Source organism: Tachypleus tridentatus, unplaced genomic scaffold (genome assembly GCF_004210375.1).
Source record: "Tachypleus tridentatus isolate NWPU-2018 unplaced genomic scaffold, ASM421037v1 Hic_cluster_1, whole genome shotgun sequence".
NCBI classification, from domain to species: domain Eukaryota; kingdom Metazoa; phylum Arthropoda; class Merostomata; order Xiphosura; family Limulidae; genus Tachypleus; species Tachypleus tridentatus.
Window position 1 is genome coordinate 23,347,418 of NW_027467777.1, and position 23,973 is coordinate 23,371,390.

General features: G+C 31.8%; 1 pseudogene across 1 annotated transcript in view; it reads right to left on the reverse strand.

Annotated features, from left to right (window-relative positions):
• The window catches only part of LOC143241891 (endosome/lysosome-associated apoptosis and autophagy regulator family member 2-like), a 95,387-nt pseudogene extending 73,195 nt beyond the window's left edge, over positions 1 to 22,192 (reverse strand). Inside the window, exons 1-2 of the transcript XR_013022329.1 lie at positions 21,819 to 22,192; positions 5,240 to 5,363 (exon numbers count right to left, since the gene is read on the reverse strand). The product of XR_013022329.1 is annotated as an endosome/lysosome-associated apoptosis and autophagy regulator family member 2-like (transcript). The remainder of the gene's footprint in view (positions 1 to 5,239; positions 5,364 to 21,818) is intronic.
• Between the last annotated feature and the right edge of the window lie 1,781 nt (positions 22,193 to 23,973).

A 23,973-nucleotide genomic window follows, 5' to 3' on the forward strand; every position in this document is an offset into this window, starting at 1 on the left:
AATCATGCTTCTAAATGAACAGGCTTTAAATATGGAGTTCTACGAGGACGGGATGCTTTGAACCCAGAAGAACTTAACATGTTCGTAACTGTAGAGATGCTTACTTCAACCCCAGTTTCCCTTACCAGTTTCTGTATGTCATTACATGTTAAACGAGGGTTTCTACTAACTTCTCTGAGAACCTTCCTCTTGGTTCTCTCTGGAATTTTGGTGGGGCGTCCAGAACGAGGGAGGTTAGCAGTTGATCCTGTAAGCTTAAACTTGGCAATTATGCTTTGAACAGTAGATTTCAGCACATTAAGTTGTGTAGCAATACCAGAAAGAGACACACGAGACTTGTATTTTACAATAATTCAGTTTTTTAAGTCACTGGACAGTTGTTTCCTGTTTGCCATCATGACCAAGCAGATAATGACGGAGATGGTGCTAAAATGCCGGAAGTAAATTTTTTGCTGGCTAAATTCCAATAATTATGAACCCAATGTCTAGTTCTGGAGTGGTATAATGTAGTTTATTCGCCAAACTAAACAAAAGTTTTACGGGAATATCAGTTTTTCACACGTTCTGAACTGTACGTCCTCCTATTTTTGGTTATTTGTTTATAAACAGTTTATTTGTCATTTAATTTACATTAAAAAATTATGTAGATGTGTGTTAGTATAATATTTATAATATATTACACATCTATTAGCCTAATTTTGACACTTTTTAAGTTATGAGCAAAAAAACCACTTGGGACGCAGTGGTACGAACACTTTCTGTCGTAACTGTACCACTTAAAGATTAAACCTTTAGATGTTAATACCCACATTTCATTATACTTGTACATTTAAATGCTAACATACACATTTTATTACACATTCAAACTTCAAGGTAAACACACATTTCAGTACACACAAACATTTATATCTTTATGTCTCCACTTCAATATATACACACATATAGACCCAAACATCAACATTTTAAACACACATCATTAGATGTTAACATCAACATTTTAAACACACATCATTAGATGCTAACATCAACATTTCAAACACACATCATTAGATGCTAACATTAACATTTTAAACACACATCATTAGATGCTAACATCAACATTTTAAACACACATCATTAGATGCTAACATCAACATTTTAAACACACATCATTAGATGCTAACATCAACATTTTAAACACACATCATTAGATGCTAACATCAACAATTCAAACACACATCATTAGATGCTAACATCAACATTTTAAACACACATCATTAGATGCTAACATCAACATTTCAAACACACATCATTAGATGCTAACATCAACATTTTAAACACACATCATTAGATGTTAACATCAACATTTTAAACACACATCATTAGATGTTAACATCAACATTTTAAACACACATCATTAGATGCTAACATCAACATTTCAAACACACATCATTAGATGCTAACATCAACATTTTAAACACACATCATTAGATGTTAACATCAACATTTTAAACACACATCATTAGAAGCTAACGCCAACATATAACCACACATCATTAGAAGCTAACATCAACATTTTAAACACACATCATTAGAAGCTAACGCCAACATTTAACCACACATCATAAGAAGCTAACATCAACATTTTAAACACACATCACTAGAAGCTAACATCAACATTTTAAACACACATCATTAGAAGCTAACATCAACATTTTAAACACACATCATTAGAAGCTAACATCAACATTTTAAAGACACATCATTAGATGCTAACATTAACATTTTAAACACACATCATTCGATGCTAACATTAACATTTCAAACACACATCATTAGAAGCTAACATCAACATTTTAAAGACACATCATTAGATGCTAACATTAACATTTTAAACACACATCATTCGATGCTAACATTAACATTTCAAACACACATCATTAGAAGCTAACATCAACATTTTAAACATGCATCATTAGATGGTAACTTATATGCTTGTCATATATTGCTAAATCTTAAGAGGTTTCGCAAGTGGAGACGTGAAACAAAATAATTTTTTTTAAGGTGTGTTCTTCAGTACTTACTTTTAACATATATTTATATTAAGATATTGATGTTCAGGTGTGTTCTTTAGCACTTACTTTTAACATATATTTATATTAAGATACTCATGTCCAGGTGCGTTCTACAGTACTTACTTTTAACATGTATTTATATTAAAATATTCATGTTCAGGTGTGTTCTTCAGTACTTACTTTTAACATATATTTATATTAAAATATTCATGTTCAGGTGTGTTCTTCAGTACTTACTTTTAACATATATTTATATTAAGATATTGATGTTCAGGTGTGTTCTTCAGTACTTACATTTAACATATATTTATATTAAGATATTGATGTTCAGGTGTGTTCTTCAGTACTTACTTTTAACATATATTTATATTAAGATATTGATGTTCAGGTGTGTTCTTTTGTATTTACTTTTAACATATATTTATATTAAGATATTCATCTTTAGGTGTGTTCTTTATAACTTACTTTTAACATATATTTATATTAAGATATTCATGTTCAGGTGTGTTCTTCAGTACTTACTTTTAACATATATTTATTATAAAGATATTGATGTTCAGGTGTGTTCTTTAGTACTTACTTTTAACATATATTTATATTAAGATATTCATCTTTAGGTGTGTTCTTTATAACTTACTTTTAACATATATTTATATTAAGATATTCATGTTCAGGTGTTTTCATCAGTACTTACTTTTAACATATATTTATATTAAGATATTGATGTTCAGGTGTGTTCTTCAGTACTTACTTTTAACATATATTTATATTAAGATATTCATGTTCAGGTGTGTTCTTCAGTACTTACTTTTAACATATATTTATATTAAGATATTGATGTTCAGGTGTGTTCTTCAGTACTTACTTTTAACATATATTTATATTAAGATATTCATGTTCAGGTGTGTTCTTTAGTACTTACTTTTAACATATATGTATATTAAGATATTGATGTTCAGGTGTGTTCTTCAGTACTTACTTTTAACATATATTTATATTAAGATACTCATGTCCAGGTGCGTTCTACAGTACTTACTTTTAACATGTATTTATATTAAAATATTCATGTTCAGGTGTGTTCTTCAGTACTTACTTTTAACATATATTTATATTAAAATATTCATGTTCAAGTGTGTTCTTCAGTACTTACTTTTAACATATATTTATATTAAGATATTGATGTTCAGGTGTGTTCTTTAGTACTTACTTTTAACATATATTTATATTAAGATATTGATGTTCAGGTGTGTTCTTTAGTACTTACTTTTAACATATATTTATATTAAGATGTTGATGTTCAGGTGTGTTCTTCAGTACTTACTTTTAACATATATTTATATTAAGATATTGATGTTCAGATGTGTTCTTTTGTACTTACTGTTAACATATATTTATATTAAGATATTCATCTTTAGGTGTGTTCTTTATAACTTACTTTTAACATATATTTGTATTAAGATATTCATCTTTAGGTGTGTTCTTTATAACTTACTTTTAACATATATTTATATTAAGATATTGATGTTCAGATGTGTTCTTCAGTACTTACTTTTAACATATATTTATATTAAGATATTGATGTTCAGGTGTGTTCTTCAGTACTTACTTTTAACATGTATTTATTATAAAGATATTCATCTTTAGGTGTGTTCTTTAGTACTTACTTTTAACATATATTTATATTAAGATATTCATCTTTAGGTGTGTTCTTTATAACTTACTTTTAACATATATTTATATTAAGATATTCATGTTCAGGTGTTTTCTTCAGTACTTACTTTTAACATATATTTATATTAAGATATTGATGTTCAGGTGTGTTCTTCAGTACTTACTTTTAACATGTATTTATTATAAAGATATTCATCTTTAGGTGTGTTCTTTAGTACTTACTTTAACATATATTTATATTAAGATATTCATCTTTAGGTGTGTTCTTTATAACTTACTTTTAACATATATTTATATTAAGATATTCATGTTCAGGTGTTTTCTTCAGTACTTACTTTTAACATATATTTATATTAAGATATTGATGTTCAGGTGTGTTCTTTATAACTTACTTTTAACATATATGTATATTAAGATATTGATGTTCAGGTGTGTTCTTCAGTACTTACTTTTAACATATATTTATATTAAGATATTGATGTTCAGGTGTGTTCTTTAGTACTTACTTTTAACATATGTTTATATTAAGATATTCATGTTCAGGTGTATTCTTTAGCCTTACATACTCATGTTAAAATCTACACTTTAACATTACATACTTATGTAAACATCTTCACTTTAACATTACATACTCATGTTAACATCTACACTTTAACATTACATACTCATGTTAACATCTACACTTTAACCTTACATACTCATGTAAACATCTACACTTTAACATTACATACTCATGTAACCATCTTCACTTTAACATTACATACTCATGTTAACATCTACACTTTAACATTACATACTCATGTTAAAATCTACACTTTAACATTACATACTCATGTAACCATCTTCACTTTAACATTACATACTCATGTTAACATCTACACTTTAACATTACATACTCATTTTAAAATCTACACTTTAACATTACATACTCATGTTAACATCTACACTTTAACATTACATACATTAACATCTACACTTTAACATTACATACTCATGTTAACATCTACACTTTAACATTACATACTCATGTTAACATGTACACTATAACCACACATTTTTTTGCAAAAGCTAATGTATATGTTGTATGCTCAGATTTTTATTCTATAGCATGTACACTTTATTCACACACATATGGACTTGAAAGCTAACACATTTTTTAACTGCACAGATACATACAGAATTTTAACATTCACATTATAAATACACACACAAACAGATATTCTTAACTCTGAATGCTACAGATTACCATTTGTTTTTTATATTCTATAGCATGTACACTTTATTCACACACATATGGACTTGAAAGCTAACACATTTTTTAACTGCACAGATACATACAGAATTTTAACATTCACATTATAAGTACACACACAAACATCTACAGATATTCTTAGCTCTGAACCCTACCGATTACCATGTTTTTAACATCAGATGTTTGTTTTTCAGTATTTCATCTACTAATACTTTAAAGTTTAGTTACATTAGTATAAGCTTAGAAATGAATCTATACTCACTGCAGTCATTGACTCTAGTAGGTGGATTTGGTGCTCCACCCACACACCTTTTAGGTGTAGGTACTGACACCCTCCATCGACCCCCATAGCTGTCACACTCTGTGAACTCATAGTGAAAGTCTTTCTGTGGAAGGTTTTCACTCAGTTAAGAATTCCATTTAGAGTAGACAATAACACAAATTAAATCAGGTACATGTAATTACAAAGCTTTCTGATCTTAGTTCCAGACAATATGTCTCGATTGTGATTACTAATTCTATGTTTAAACTTCCCATTTTACTTTTTGTTGGAAGAGAACTTCATAAAAGAAAATAACTCCATAAAGAAATCTTTTGTTTAAACTTTAACAAAAAATAACTCTGAAATCATTGTTGGAAGTTAATTGTTAAAATTTAATTATATGTTTAAACTTGAAACTTTGGGAAGTTTGAATAAAAAACAGCTAAAACAATTTTTAATATTTTCTTCTTATGCAGAATACTTTCCCAAACTGTAAAACTGTCACATGTGTATATGAAACAATTATAACATGAGCTTTCTGTCCACAATTAGTTAATTTACTTACCTCACACCTAGCTGTGTAAGAACATTAACAATTAGTAAAGTTTCAGTTAAAACACAATCACTCGTAAGATAATCACCTATGCCACCTTTCTCTCATTACATACAACTATGTTCACTACCTGCTTGTTGACCCCACCCTACATCTCCTCACACAAATGACATCAAAATAGTAATGCAGTTCAACTAATAATTCAGGGATAATCACAGCTAACACAATTTAATATAATAAAAGCTTTAAACTTATTAAATTTCTAATAAACTACTTTCAAGAAATGTTAACTTCAGAATTACTGATGGGGTCAACTTATAAACCATTTCTGTGCCAAATTCCTTGTGGATTCATGATTTTGCTGGTTACAGGATCACTAATAATATACACAGAATAAAAACTTGTGATTTTCCTATACTTAAAATCTATTTCCAACAGGTACTTAACTCACAATATTATCTATGTTACTTATATCCTAACTTTATGCATGCCACAAGCCTTTCACTCTCTTGTATTGAAATTGTAAGATTCCAACATGTCTCTCATCCAAACCATCTTGCATCACCAATAGGAACATGGCCTGTTTACATAATGCATGTGACTCCCTAAAACACCTCTTCACCAATAGGAACATGACCTGCTCACATGATGCTCTTTACACCTCTTCACCAATAGAAACATGACCTGCTCACATGATACTCTGTACACCTCTTCACCAAGAGGAACATGACCTGCTCACATGATGCTCTTTACACCTCTTCACCAACAGGAACATGACCTGCTCACATGATGCTCTGTACACCTCTTAACCAATAGGAACATGACCTGCTCACATGATGCTCTGTACACCTCTTCACCAATAGGAACATGACCTGCTCACATGATACTCTTTACACCTCTTCACCAATAGGAACATGACCTGCTCACATGATGCTCTTTACACCTCTTCACCAAGAGGAACATGACCTGCTCACATGATGCTCTTTACACCTCTTCACCAAGAGGAACATGACCTGCTCACATGATGCTCTGTACACCTCTTCACCAAGAGGAACATGACCTGCTCACATGATGCTCTGTACACCTCTTCACCAATAGGAACATGACCTGCTCACATGATGCTCTTACACCTCTTCACCAAGAGGAACATGACCTGCTCACATGATGCTCTTTACACCTCTTCACCAAGAGGAACATGACCTGCTCACATGATGCTCTTTACACCTCTTCACCAATAGGAACATGACCTGCTCACATGACACTCTTTACACCTCTTCACCAAGAGGAACATGACCTGCTCACATGATACTCTTTACACCTCTTCACCAAGAGGAACATGACCTGCTCACATGATACTCTTTACACCTCTTCACCAAGAGGAACATGACCTGCTCACATGATGCATGTGACTCCCTTTACATCTCTTCACCAATAGAAACATGACCTGCTCACATGATACTCTTTACACCTCTTCACCAAGAGGAACATGACCTGCTCACATGATGATGCTCTGTACACCTCTTCACCAAGAGGAACATGACCTGCTCACATGATGCTCTGTACACCTCTTCACCAATAGGAACATGACCTGCTCACATGATACTCTTTACACCTCTTCACCAATAGGAACATGATCTGTTCACATGATGCATGTGACTCCCTTTACACCTCTTCACCAATAGGAACATGACCTGCTCACATGATACTCTTTACACCTCTTCAACAAGAGGAACATGACCTGCTCACATGATGCATGTGACTCCCTTTACACCTCTTCACCAATAAGAACATGCCCTGCAAGGGAACAACAGAAGTAGCTCCCAAACAATCAATACCCCTGAAGACCTAAAGAAAGGAGCTACACCACTTCTGAGCCAGTTGTACCCTTCACTCACGTGTGGAATGAGTAAGAAAGACACAAGGGTGAAAAGTAATAGGAGCACATCCAAGTGAGAGAGAATGTGGCAGAAAAAGTTATCTTAACCAGAAAAATGTATTGTAACTCAGTCCTACAAAAAAAAGAAGTAAACAAGGATGTAGAGTGGCTATGGAATGGTGAACCACACTTGATAAGTCAACTACATCCAAAACCTCATGAAGAGATATGTATGTACATCCATGTAAGAATGGGATGATGATTTACTCTCTTCACCTCAAACCCAAAAACTTGGAATTGAGAAACCCTCCACTTCCTAAGTATGGCACAGAGATTAGCTCAGCTTTCAAGTAAGGAGCCTGATATCCAGTACCAAAAAAATGTCAATCACATGCAGTCAATTCCCCCAACTATGAAACAGTCCAGGACAACCCAAGTAGCAATAACAACTCTGTAAATGAGAGGACAAGGGATAACCAAAGACTGAACTGGAATAATCCCACATACTGCCGTGGTGACCCACAACACAGATGGAGGAAATCAATGAAAGAATAGAGAGAAGCTGAAATATGATGGGTCACCTGAAAACCTGCCCATGTGGCACAGATATCAATGCAAGGGAACACTGCATTCTGATGTTTCTCTCCATTGTATGGATTATCACACCACTGTCCTACTCTGTAAATGAATGGTTATTGTGTGGAACTTATTCAGCAGAGTGGCTTGAAACTGGTAAGTGGCAAGGATACCCATACTTCACTCATAGGAGGGTGACAATGTGTTAGAGTGTTCAGAAGAAAGTCATCACTGGAGACAGTGTAATGAGAGATCATAAAACCTTATTTTGTAAAATAGATCATACTGAGATATTCACTTTAGGCATGGTAAGAATTGGTAGAAGTCCAGTTATGCTTTACCCATGCAGTCCAGGTATGGAACAGTCCATGACGGTGACATCGAGAAAACCGATGCCAAAGAAGATCGAAACGTTGTTCACTCCTCTACGTAAAAAAAGTTTTCTCAACCCAAATGAGCTGTTTGAAGCAAAATATTGCAAGGTTATTCACCTTCAAGAGATATTGTGGAACAACCCAGCTCCCTGGTTAGAATGTGAAGCCATGGAGATAAAGCAATAGTCAGCATGGTTGTACAGTACAGATTTAGAATTAAAGAATACCCAGTCAGGCACCACTTACCACAGAACAGGAGCCATGTGATAAAAACCAGATAAGACCTCTGAAAGAAAGTAAATACGAAACTTATCTGTGAGTCACACCAAAGTCTGCATAATGGGCACAACAGGTGGTAGAAGAAACCCAACAAAGAGTAAGCTGCAATATTATGGAGACAGATAAATGTACTGAGAATGGTCCACATGTCAAATTAAGGTCTTTTCCATTGGATGACAAAAAAGAAAAGCAATGGAGAAAAATAAGGTGTCAGATCTGATGGAAAGATAATTGAAACAAAGTCCAGGAGGAAGAAGATAGGGAAGAATCTAACCAAAAAATGTACCCAACTGGTGAAGGTAGAAGGTGAAAGATCACAAAAGGAGGAGAACTGGCAAGATATAAAGAGTCGAGATTACGTAACCAGGAAAGTAGCAGTACAGGCAGAAAAAGAATGAAGAGCAGTGACCTGACACAAAAGTCTATTTAAAATCTGGTTAATGGTAGAGATGTGAAATAGAATGAAAGGAATAAAATAAAAGGACAAACAGCCCTCCCAAGCTGCTGAGGTCTTCAGGAGAAAGAAATTATCTGAATAAAAATGAAGATAGGCAGGGTAATAAAGGTTATATGGAATATCAATGGAAAACAAATCCAACATGTAATATTCATAGGTTAAGAGAAAGATGAAACATGAGGTAACATGGTTCAAACAGATGTACAGGAACATTGGACAGTATTAATGTCACAATCTGGAAGGGTAGGATGTCTGGGAAGGAAACATATCTGGAAGAAAAATGGACATATAAATCTGGTTCCTTTGTTCTTGAAGCATCCACCAAAGGGATCTCATATGGGCATAACAGAGAGGAACCAGTGATGTCACAGAAGACTGCATCACCAAAAGTGATAAAACCTCTGGAGATTAAAAAATTGCAATCAAAGCCCTCATCAACCAGCAAAGATTCAGCAATTTCCATACAAGCCTTTGCAATGTCTGGGAATGAGGGTTGGGAAACTAAATAAACATTCAGTCTCCCAACATACAAAAACAGGTAAATTTACTTTCCAGTTGCCCACATATGAGGCATGAGAAAAATGCTATTTGTTGGTGAAATCCTCGAAATGATAAAGTTAACTTTGGAATTCATTCCACATGAAGGTTTCACCAAACTCAAGTACATAAATAAAGTGACTTAAATTAACTGGTTAATATGCAAATTAAAATTAGGTTAAATAAATCAAATTAAGGTGAAAAATAACCACTTTGTGATGGTAAACAAAGTCAAACATGCAGCAATAAACAAATAAAAGAGTACATTTTAACTCAAATGCTGTCAAACAAGAAGTCATAGTTCAGTAGATGAGTGTAGAAAGAGTTGCATGTCACATGATCATAATGTTCTACAGTTGGTGAAGTGGTAATGCAAGATGATTTGCATGACAGAATGGTGGGATCTTCTAATTCCAACAGGGGGAGCTGATAGCTTGTAGTATGCATAAAGAAAGAGTCTACATATAGTGTGGATAACTGAATGAGAACAGCTAATCATGTGAGGATAGGTAAGAGCTATATTATAATAAAACTTAAACAAGAATAATGTAATTACAAGTGTTACTAAAAGAATCTCCTTACATATTTTATTCATTCAATGAAAAACTTCAAAATTTCTACAGTAATTGTTGCAACAAAATAAAAACATGAAATTATATACACTCAATTACGAGAATACTGGAAACAATGGTTCAAAACAGGTTAGTAATTTAATGATAAACGTACCACAATTTTTGAACATAAAATAACTACCTTTATGGTTTTGCTAGACTTCAACTTTATATTACATATACATCTGACTTTACTTTCTAATTAAACAGTATGTAAAAAGAATAATTAGGTTATAAGTTATATTAAAAACTATGTAAAAAACCTGAGTTTATTTGTTACATAAACAGTACATAAAACATAATTAAATTATTAGCTATATTCAGTACTTATTGTTTAAAACACCTGAGTTTATTTGTTATATAAACAGTACATAAAACATAATTAAATTATTAGCTATATTCAGTACTTATTGTTTAAAACACCTGAGTTTATATTTTAATGAAACAGTACATAAAACAATAATTAAATTATTAGCTATATTCAGTATTTATTGTTTAAAACACCTGAGTTTATTTGTTATATAAACAGTACATAAAACATAATTAAATTATTAGCTATATTCAGTACTTATTGTTTAAAACACCTGAGTTTATATTTTAATGAAACAGTACATAAAACAATAATTAAATTATTAGCTATATTCAGTATTTAGTAGTTTATTGTTTAAAACACCTGAGTTTATTGTTTTGTTATATAAACAGTACATAAAACAATAATTAAATTATTAGCTATATTCAGTACTTATTGTTTAAAACACCTGAGTTTATTTGTTATATAAACAGTACATAAAACATAATTAAATTATTAGCTATATTCAGTACTTATTGTTTAAAACACCTGAGTTTATTTGTTATATAAACAGTACATAAAACATAATTAAATTATTAGCTATATTCAGTACTTATTGTTTAAAACACCTGAGTTTATTTGTTACATAAACAGTACGAGGTCTGTTCAAAAAATACGCGGACTGTTTGAATTGCGCGGCTCCAGTTGGTTCCAGGGGAATCCGTTTGGTGTCGCTAGATTTGCACAGATCAGCTGATTACGATGTCATTTCCCAATTGCAGATATCTTCATTTGTGTATTAGCTACGCGGTTTTAAGTGAAGTGCAATTTTTTCGTTTGGCGGATTTCAAAATGAATGACCTGAAGGAGCAACGACTTGCTGTGAAATTTCGTGTTAAACTTGGAAAATCTGCGACTGAAACTTTTGCTATGCTTAACACGGCTTACGGTGATGTTGCTATGAAGCGTACGGCATGTTTCAAGTAACATGAACGTTTTAAGGATGGTCGACAGTCCATTGAAGATGATGAGCGTCCTGGACGTCCTTCCACGTCAACTGACGACCCACACGTCGACAAAATCAACACTCTGATGCGGGCAAATCGACGTCTAACTGTCAGCGAGCTTGCTGAAGAGTGTGGGATATCAGTTGGATCTTGTTACGAGATTTTGACCGAAAAATTAAAGATGGACTGCGTTGCTGCGAAATTCAGCCCTCAGAACTCGTGAATTTTTGGCCAAACACTCGATCACTGTTCTTCCCCACCCCCTACTCACCTGATCTTGCTCCTTACGATTTTTTCTTGTTCCACAAACTCAAAAGACCCTTGAAAGAAAGAAGATTTGAGACGATTCCCGAGATTAAGGCAAATGCGACGAAGGAGCTGGAGAACATTACAAAAGAAGCGTACCAGGACTGTTTCAACAAGTGGAAACACTGTTGGGATAAGTGTGTGCGTTGGGGAGGAGAGTACTTTGAAGGGGTCCCAGACCTGTAACTTGTAAATATAGTACATTTTGTTTTATGACGTCAGTCCGCGTATTTTTTTAACAGCCCTCATATATAAAACAGTAATTAGATTATTAGCTATATTCAGTACTTATTGTTTAAAACACCCGAGTTTATTTGTTATATAAACAGTATATAAAGCAATAATTAGTTTATTAGCTATATTCAGTACGTATTGTTTAAAACACCCGAGTTTATTTGTTATATAAACAGTATATAAAGCAATAATTAGTTTATTAGCTATATTCAGTACTTATTGTTTAAAACACCCGAGTTTATTTGTTATATAAACAGTATATAAAACAATAATTAGTTTATTAGCTATATTCAGTACTTATTGTTTAAAACATCTAAGTTTATTTGTTACATAAACAGTATACAAAACAATAATTAGTTTATTAGCTATATTCAGTACTTATTGTTTAAAACACCCGAGTTTATTTGTTATATAAACAGTATATAAAGCAATAATTAGTTTATTAGCTATATTCAGTACATTATTGTTTAAAACACCGAGTTTATTTGTTATATAAACAGTATATAAAGCAATAATTAGATTATTAGCTATATTCAGTACTTATTGTTTAAAACACCCTGAGTTTATTTGTTATATAAACAGTATATAAAACAATAATTAGTTTATTAGCTATATTCAGTACTTATTGTTTAAAACATCTAAGTTTATTTGTTACATAAACAGTATATAAAACAATAATTAGTTTATTAGCTATATTCAGTACTTATTGTTTAAAACACCCGAGTTTATTTGTTATATAAACAGTATATAAAGCAATAATTAGTTTATTAGCTATATTCAGTACGTATTGTTTAAAACACCCGAGTTTATTTGTTATATAAACAGTATATAAAGCAATAATTAGATTATTAGCTATATTCAGTACTTATTGTTTAAAACACCCGAGTTTATTTGTTATATAAACAGTATATAAAACAATAATTAGTTTATTAGCTATATTCAGTACTTATTGTTTAAAACATCTAAGTTTATTTGTTACATAAACAGTATACAAAACAATAATTAGATTATTAGCTATATTCAGTACTTATTGTTTAAAACGCCTGAGTTTATTTGTTATATAAACAGTATATAAAGCAATAATTAGATTATTAGCTATATTCAGTACGTATTGTTTAAAACGCCTGAGTTTATTTGTTATATAAACAGTATATAAAGCAATAATTAGTTTATTAGCTATATTCAGTACGTATTGTTTAAAACACCTGAGTTTATTTGTTACATAAACAGTATACAAAACAATAATTAGATTATTAGCTATATTCAGTACTTATTGTTTAAAACACCTAAGTTTATTTGTTACATAAACAGTATACAAAACAATAATTAGATTATTAGCTATATTCAGTGCATTATTGTTTAAAACGCCTGAGTTTATTTGTTATATAAACAGTATATAAAGCAATAATTAGTTTATTAGCTATATTCAGTACTTATTGTTTAAAATACCTAAGTTTATTTGTTACATAAACAGTATACAAAACAATAATTAGATTATTAGCTATATTCAGTACTTATTGTTTAAAACGCCTGAGTTTATTTGTTACATAAACAGTATACAAAACAATAATTAAATTATTAGCTATATTCAGTACTTATTGTTTAAAACGCCTGAGTTTATTTGTTACATAAACAGTATACAAAACAATAATTAGATTATTAGCTATATTCAGTACTTATTGTTTAAAAAACCTAAGTTTACTTTGTCCTTTTCTAAGACAATAAAACTAGGTAAGCTAGCTGTAAAGTCAATCAATACTCTGGTAAAATGATAAGTAACCTGGGTAGGCAACTAGTAATGGTTTATTGAGTGTGCTGTAGGTACATGGATGACAAACAGGAAGTGTCAACCATTAACTTCCAATCCTACACAGCTTCACCAAACTAAAAGGAAGTGTGGTTACATTTCCAGACCTTGAGAAAAACCAATAGAAGGCAGTTACAACTTTGTTATGTTATCTATAGTGAGCTACAAATATTTATAATCAATGTCACACCACACTGTAAAAGTCAATAATGTAAAGCAATGCTGTATAATATTTTCATATTTATCCACCTGTGTTGAACAAACAACACAAATTCTGACTATGCCACATTTAACTTTCCAGATCTAATTTATAAAAACATTACCAGCTTAAGGCTTGCATCATAAACCTGAAAGGGCACGTCAAATTGGAGAAATGGAGACAGTATTTAATTATAAATGTTTAAATATTAAAGTTAAATATACAGCTGAGTTATCTGAAGACACTGACCAGATGTGGACAGTATTTAATGATAAATGTTTAAATATTAAAGTTAAATATACAACTGAGTTATCTGAAGACACTGACCAGATGTGGACAGTATTTAATGATAAATGTTTAAATATTAAAGTTAAATATACAACTGAGTTATTTGAAAACACTGACCAGATGTGGACAGTATTTAATGATAAATGTTTAAATATTAAAGTTAAATATACAACTGAGTTATCTGAAGACACTGACCAGATGTGGACAGTATTTAATGATAAATGTTTAAATATTAAAGTTAAATATACAACTGAGTTATTTGAAAACACTGACCAGATGTGGACAGTATTTAATGATAAATGTTTAAATATTAAAGTTAAATATACAACTGAGTTATCTGAAGACACTGACCAGATGTGGACAGTATTTAATGATAAATGTTTAAATATTAAAGTTAAATATACAACTGAGTTATCTGAAGACACTGACCAGATGTGGACAGTATTTAATGATAAATGTTTAAATATTAAAGTTAAATATACAACTGAGTTATTTGAAGACACTGACCAGATGTGGACAGTATTTAATGATAAATGTTTAAATATTAAAGTTAAATATACAACTGAGTTATCTGAAGACACTGACCAGATGTGGACAGTATTTAATGATAAATGTTTAAATATTAAAGTTAAATATACAACTGAGTTATCTGAAGACACTGACCAGATGTGGACAGTATTTAATGATAAATGTTTAAATATTAAAGTTAAATATACAACTGAGTTATCTGAAGACACTGACCAGATGTGGACAGTATTTAATGATAAATGTTTAAATATTAAAGTTAAATATACAACTGAGTTATTTGAAGACACTAACCAGATGTGGACAGTATTTAATGATAAATGTTTAAATATTAAAGTTAAATATACAACTGAGTTATCTGAAGACACTGACCAGATGTGGACAGTATTTAATGATAAATGTTTAAATATTAAAGTTAAATATACAACTGAGTTATCTGAAGACACTGACCAGATGTGGACAGTATTTAATGATAAATGTTTAAATATTAAAGTTAAATATACAACTGAGTTATTTGAAGACACTAACCAGATGTGGACAGTATTTAATGATAAATGTTTAAAAATATTAAAGTTAAATATACAACTGAGTTATCTGAAGACACTGACCAGATGTGGACAGTATTTAATGATAAATGTTTAAATATTAAAGTTAAATATACAACCGAGTTATCTGAAGACACTGACCAGATGTGGACAGTATTTAATGATAAATATTTAAATATTAAAGTTAAATATACAACTGAGTTATCTGAAGACACTGACCAGATGTGGACAGTATTTAATGATAAATGTTTAAATATTAAAGTTAAATATACAACTGAGTTATCTGAAGACACTGACCAGATGTGGACAGTATTTAATGATAAATGTTTAAATATTAAAGTTAAATATACAACTGAGTTATTTGAAGACACTAACCAGATGTGGACAGTATTTAATGATAAATGTTTAAAAATATTAAAGTTAAATATACAACTGAGTTATCTGAAGACACTGACCAGATGTGGACAGTATTTAATGATAAATGTTTAAATATTAAAGTTAAATATACAACTCAGTTATCTGAAGACACTGACCAGATGTGGACAGTATTTAATGATAAATGGTGTACAAGGAAGTACAAAGGGACTACAGACCTACAGGAAAGTGTAAATAGACTACAGACCTACAGGGAAGTATGAAGGGACTACAGACATTCTGGGAAGTACAAAGGGACTACAGATCTACAGGGAAGTATAGATTTGTATAAATGTTCCTCCAGGTTATTTTGTATAAGAGAATTATCAATGAAACAAAATTCTGTCAAAATAGACAGTCAGTTTTACCTACTGGGTAAAGTGGGCAATTGCCTGGGGCCTCACAATGGAAGTACCCTATGCCCTTTAATTTACTTATGAGTTTTCTGATAATTATGGAGCCCCATTTACTGAATTACCTCCAATACCCAGAATAGCTACAACAGTCCCTGCTATGGACACATACTTGCATTTTAATACGTGTTTAAAATAAGCGATGATAACGTTAATAAACTAATGACATCATCATATCACCGATAAATTGTTAGGACTCATAAACACTGGTCTACATAATTACACATACTTTTTATTTACCCCTCACGACGCTGATTACGTCTCACGAAAGGGACAACTCGTTCCCGCAGAAACGAACACCGCCCCGCGCATCTGTTTTTCAAACTGTTCCTGGTGTTTACACAACTGCCAACGATAAGAGTATTCTCACAGGCCTAGACTAGATACCTGGTGCACCTGGTCAACAAGTGCTTGGTAGAACGTACACTGTTACAGACGCCTGTTGTTGAAACACAGAACAGAGCAGCGCCATTTTGTTACCTTGAACATAACGAGTTTCTAGATTCATAAAGATTTGAGAAAGAAAATCTATATTATGTTTCCATTAGAACACACTACACGACAAAAAAATGGATATTGTTTGTTTGTCATTTGTACTCACCGTGGATTAACAGACGTTTTATTACAAAATTCACGCACCTAATTTCAAACTGTAAAACGTTAATCATATATATTTATGTTTGTCCAAGCTATTAATACTTCTGTATATTGTGGAAGCTAGCAAGGTTGTCTTCATAACTAAGTTAAAACTAATAACCAAAAGCTACACTACAATCTACGCCAATAACTTGCCTATGACTCTTATAACACACAACTTAAAATCATGGAAGATATTTTGTGGTATTATACTAATTTCAACGTAGCCCTCGAGCTCTGGATCCGGAGCTCCATCGTCACACCTGTATTTTACGTTTTCAAAACTGATTGAATTTTTGTCATACTTTGGTTACTACATTAACAACGAAAGATTCGTTAAAGTTAAAAACCTATATTAACTGTCATACTTTGTACATATTACGGCTTACAGAGTCACTGAAGTCTTACATGTAGTTAACACTAATATATTTCAATATCATGCTCACTATAAACTCTTCACAATCCAGATACAGGCAAAATAAATTATCACTTATTGCACGTGACTGATAACAAATAAAAATTAGTACGCGTACACTAGTCTATAGTGTACCATTGTGTTATTTAATACAAATATTAAAACTGTTGAATGTCCTTTCTGCTGCATTTCGTATTAAATACTAAAAGCAAACATGTTAACACTTATAATTAAATCTAATAAAACGGTTATATGTGCAGAAGGTTTCTGAATACAACTATCGTTCTGCAAACATGTTAACACTTATAATTAAATCTAATAAAATGGTTATATGTGTAGAAGGTTTCTGAATACAACTGTCGTTCTGCAAACATGTTAACACTTATAATTAAATCTAATAAAATGGTTATATGTGTTGAAGGTTTCTGAATACAACTGTCGTTCTGCCTCGTGCAACTAACATGTCGTGGGAACAACTACAGTGCAAGTAAAATATATCGCGAGCAGTATTGTTACAACAGGTATGATCCGATTAAAAATATCATGAAAACCACTAAACAAATACAACACAAAATAATAAAACAACTGTTGTGTACGTTATACATCTACCATAAGAAACGTCTTAAACCAACACGTTATGTATGTGATATAATCCGTTTTTCATATATTAACACTTCAATGTTTCTGACACAAATTTCAGGTTACTAAAAAAAGAGAATCTTTATTTCATAGTTACTACATCACAAGGAGCTAACGTATTTAAGGTTCAATTTATGTTGTTTTATAGCGCACTGTTTCCACCGTGAGGAACTGAACGTCGGACTTAACGTCTTGTAACTCCATCGACTTACTAGGACCCGAAAATATAACACACAACATCCTGTGTAAAAAGAAAGGAAAATACACACATATATAATGTAAGTTATTTTATTATGTTTATTTCCAATTAACACATACGATTTTAGATTTTCAAACCACCCAAGAAAACTGTTTACTTTGTAAACCTGTGATTGTGAGTCATAATGTCTAACTCCACCAGCTTCACAGAAAACTTGTGTTCCACGAAAGCGGAACTAGAAGGAAAGACCGGAAATTGACAACCTTATCACGCATAAACGGAAACAGACCATCGTTGCGCCAACAGCACGCTTTCTTCTTCTAACATATTACAGGAGTGGTACACGTTTTGTAACGTTCGAATTTTGTCTGCACACGTGCAAATGGAGTACATCAGTTCTCAAGGTTGAGCAAAAATCTTAAAACTTATTGACAAGTTTACATCGATATTTAAAACGTCTACAATAAAACTACTTTATTTCCTGGCCTTTGAAAATCTGAACTATATTTTACGAAAGTTTAAACACAACGGGCTATAGCAGACAAACTGATATCCAAACTTTGACAAACAACACACGCACAGCTCATAGAAACTTTCCGATAGTGCACTGAACCTACACAGTAAAGCCTCACACGTAGCTGTGGTGTGTTCACAACCACGTGTATACGTGGCCACTGTATACAACACTGCCCTGTTCTTCTGTCAGCTTGAAGCAAATTGATGCGGTATAAACTATATACACGTGTTGAATAGCAAGAAAAATGATTATACAACTGAAATTTACCAGTGTTGTGGTTGTGTTACATTAAAAAGCTGTTCACTCTGGTAACTTATTGAAAAACGTGTATGTCTAGTTATTTTCCAAGCAGTGAGAATTACTGTATCACATTCCAGAATGCATTACTGTGACACAATCCAGAAAGTATTAGTGTAATGTAATCCAGAAAGCATTAGTATGACACAATACAGAAACCATTACTGTGACACAATCCTAAAAGCATTAGCATGACACATCCACAAACCATTATTACAACATAATACAGAAACCATTACTGTGGCACAATCCAAAAAAGCATTAGTATGACACAATCCAGGAACCATTACTGTAACACAATCCAGAAAGCATTAGTATGACAATCCAGGAACCCTTACTGTAATACATTCCAGAATGCATTACTGTGACACAGTCAAAACCATTAGTGTGACACAATCCAGAAAGCATTAGTGTGACAGAATCTAGAAAGCATTGGTGCAACACAATTCAAAAACTGTTACTGTGACACAATTGAGAAACCATTTCTGTCAAACAACAACACTCACTAAGATCATGTTTCTGTACCTTTCATTCTTTTATAACTTGTATAGTATTTCTTTCAGCTTCCTTATAACACTGTTCATATTCAATAAATGTCAGTTTTCTACCATGAAAATCAACAAAGTATAATCTAACCTTTTTATTTTGTAAAGAGGTTTAGAAAGTAGCTTTCCAACATAGAAGTAACTGTGTTTATGTGAATAAATTAGTATTTTAAATTCCTTGACTAACTTAACGGACTACTCTTGATAAATAGCTTTATAGTGTTTCAACTTATCAAAACTTTACATTTAGTTTAAAATATATTATGAACAATTTTTAACCTCAGATTATAAATTCATATAAGCTTCTTTCCCCATACAAGCATGGTGTTCGGGATACACTAACTGTAAAAAGACTCAAGACCTATGGTTTATGTCTTAAGGTTTAGTTATCCTTAATATTAGAAACTCTCACTAATTCTGGTTTAAAATGACACTTTGTCTAATTGACAAATTAATGCTAATTAGCTTGCACAAACTCTGTGATTAGGAATTATGAAAATTTAATCTATTATCTACCTAATAATATAGTATAAACATTTATTAAGTACAAAATTAAAACTGAGTAAATGGACTGTGTAGATCTAAAGTATGGATGTGGGTGAATGGCTGTTTTTACAACTTTGTAAGCTGCTAGTGCTGATTGATGGTTGGACAAGTAAACACTGTGACATTATACTGGCTGATAGAAGAAGTATTGCAACCAGCAGGGTACGCACACCTACTTGAAAGGAAAAACACACAAGTGAAAACTTAGCAAAGAAGAATGTATTTTTACTAAATAGATAACTTCTAAAACACTCAGATACTAAAATAATAAATGTTAAAATCAATATTCTATTGGTACTTAAAAACGACACTGATTAAAGTATCACTAACACCTGACTTTCATAGAGTACAAAGTTATAAGTACCCAACATAGTACCTGATGTTTATTACCTTATCTACTGTTGACTTCTCCACACATTTCTGTGTTATGAAGAACTCATTTCCATATAATAAATACCAAAATTCTAAAATTGGTAATTTTTTTATTTTGCATTTGTTGCTATGAAAAACAGCTGACAGAATGTATTGAGTTGAACACAATAATTTTACTTTACTAAGAGAAAGGTATCATTACATGGCTCTACACCTCTGGATGTACAACAGTGGAAGATGCTAAGGTTCACACAGTTCTGGTATATATCAAGTAAGGATAAATTCCTTTAGACAATAAAATTAATGGACACAACCCAATCATTGTAGGAATTACTCTTTTAATAAAAACCTTACATACAAATGGTAGTATTCTAAATTACTAACATATTTTGTTTTCTGTTATAGAATCTATAACAATAAAATTAGCAAAAGAAAACATTTGGTGAAAGTTCAAAAATACACTACATTGATTACATTAACCAGGATAAAAAACCTAGTAGCCTTTCTAGTTTAACTGTTTTATAACACTTACCAGTTAAATAATATACAAACAAGAGGTTAGATAACACTGAAACAGGCAAAATAAGCAAGAACCTAAACAGTTCATTATTAACATAATGTAACTGTTTTCAATATAAGATGTTAAATATAACTTAATAATCCATTATTTGAGTATTATTACATGTTCTACAACTCACAACACAAAAACTGATATATAAACTATTTCATGTTTCTTATTTACAAATTTTATATTATTATATCAAACTAGTTATAAGATTCTAAGAGCAGTACTTAGGAAAATAATGAAGAAATACTATTATACTTCTACATACAGTATTATATAAAAGTATAGATTTTGTTCATACAATTACAAAGTGAATAACAACCTAGCAATCAATTTAAAATGTTACATATATCTAAATAAAGCTAATACAATTTCATGCAATTATTTAAGAGAAAACGCCTGAAATAATTAAACCTGAAATATAAAATCTTCGGTTACCCTAACAAACGACAACTTCTTATGAAAACATTCTTTAAAAATACGTATTTGCCATGTAAAGGGTGATCAAGTCTTAACAAAATACATGAAACGGTTTTCTATTGACATATTGCAACTTACTGGTAAACACGCTGGCAGTTCATCTCCACTGCAATATTCTGGGGATAAACAAACAACACAAACTACGCCTAACACGAGTGCACTAAGATAAAAGCTACCACCAGTATAAGCCTGCACGTATGTTGAAAGCATACGAACACATAGTAGTGACCTAAACTTAAAGGTACATTTATAAATTGAATCCATTACGAATTCAAAAAATCTAATTTAGTCTCCAGATTATCTTCTAAATCAATTTAAGCCAGATACGTTTTAACTCTGGCTTTATTAATCACATTACGTCTAATGTAAAAGGCTAGTTTTGAACTAACATCCCTCTTAGAATATACATATACACCAGCCGTCTCTACTATTTATCGTACACTATGTTAAACAAAACACTGATATGTATATTCTTTCAATACCACGCATGCGTCACCGTAGCAACAGCTGTTTCTATTTATTATCGACAGATGTCTCTGAATCATTTCTGTGTATTTTCCCCGTTTCAGTTACTAGTAGTTTTGATACATTCAGTCATGTACAAAACGTTTTACACTGTTTAATTTTTTTCATTTATTGTTTAAAATATTTTGGCTAGCGGTTTCTTCAGATTGTCGACAAAGACACAACGCAAAATACTGGCCTGTAACAATTAATGAAATCATCTGGGTTAACGTTAGGTTGTTTTGTGTACGTTTACAGAAAAAAAACAACAACAACTTAATTTACTCTTAAATACTCATAAATTTCTTCAATATTTTAGTATAAAAATCAAATGTAACATAAGCGCACGTGTACATACGGATACTTCCTTGCATGCTGATATAATTTAGGTATGTAAAATATTTCGATATTTGTAGATATAAATGTGTGTGTATGTATGTCCCCAAGTGAGGCAAAGAAGAGTTTACAGACTTTCAAACATGGCCAGATGGTTACGGCGCTTGACTCGTAATCCCAGGTTCGCGGGTTCGAATTTCCGTTGCACCAAACATGTTCGCTCTTTCAGTCGTGGTGGTGTTATAATGTGACGGTCAATCCCGCTAATCGTTGGTAAAAGAGTATCTCAAAGGGTGGCTGTGGGTGGTGATGACTAGCTGCCTTCCCTCTGGTCTTACACTGCTAAATTAGGGACGGCTAGTGCAGATAGCCCTTGTGTAGCTTTGCGCGAAATTCAAAAGAAACAAAGTAAACCCAGTAATGGCTCTGGTAAGAAATCCGAAAACTCGCGATTAAAGAACGTAAAGGACAGTCTATTTATACTTTTATATATTAATTTACCCACGTTATGAGTTGAAAATATAATGAATCGAGTATTTAAAGTTAAACTATCGAACCTATTTAAGGGCCAGCATGTATCACGTCACATGACTTTCGATTTCTTGTAATAGGAGGAGTTATAAATGTTAAAATGTTGGTGTTTTGAATTAAGCACAAAATGGGCTATCTGTGCTCTGCCCACCACAGGTATCGAAACCCGGTTTTAGTGTTGTAAGTCCGCAGACATACCGCTGGGGTCAAGTTAAAATGCATTTATCCAAATAGAATATTTCCATTATTTTCTGTCAATTATCAATTTAGTGTCGTGGTTGCAAGAGGGCCTCAAAGGGTTGATGGTTCCGGTCATAAGTATAGCAGTGTTGGTATAATAAACCTGAAGTAAAGACGTAATGTGGGAATATTTTGTCCAAAGACAAATGCATAAAATGGATCATTGAGATTAAAATATTTATTCAATTTTAAACTTAAATCGTTTGTAAACTAAGCTACATTCTGTTATATCACCAAATTTTTAATACAAATTTAATCAACAAATATTTTTTATAGTTTTGTTGTCTATACATTTTATTTGAAACTTTCAGTATATAGCCAAACGCCCGACGCTGGTACAGCGGTAAGTCTACGGTTTACAATGCCTCAAATCAGGCGTTCGATTCCACTCGGACGACGCAGCAGATAGCCTGAGGTGGCTTTGCTATAAGAAAACACACATATATAGACAAACCATAATATTAGATTATACTTTTATTGCTCAGCGACGTGACATAAAACCCGTTGTAAGAACGTAATGTTACCAAAACACATTGGCTTTACTGCATATTAGAAATTGTTAAACAACCTAATTTTTACCAATAATTTTTCTACGCATACGCAATGATATAATTTCATGAAT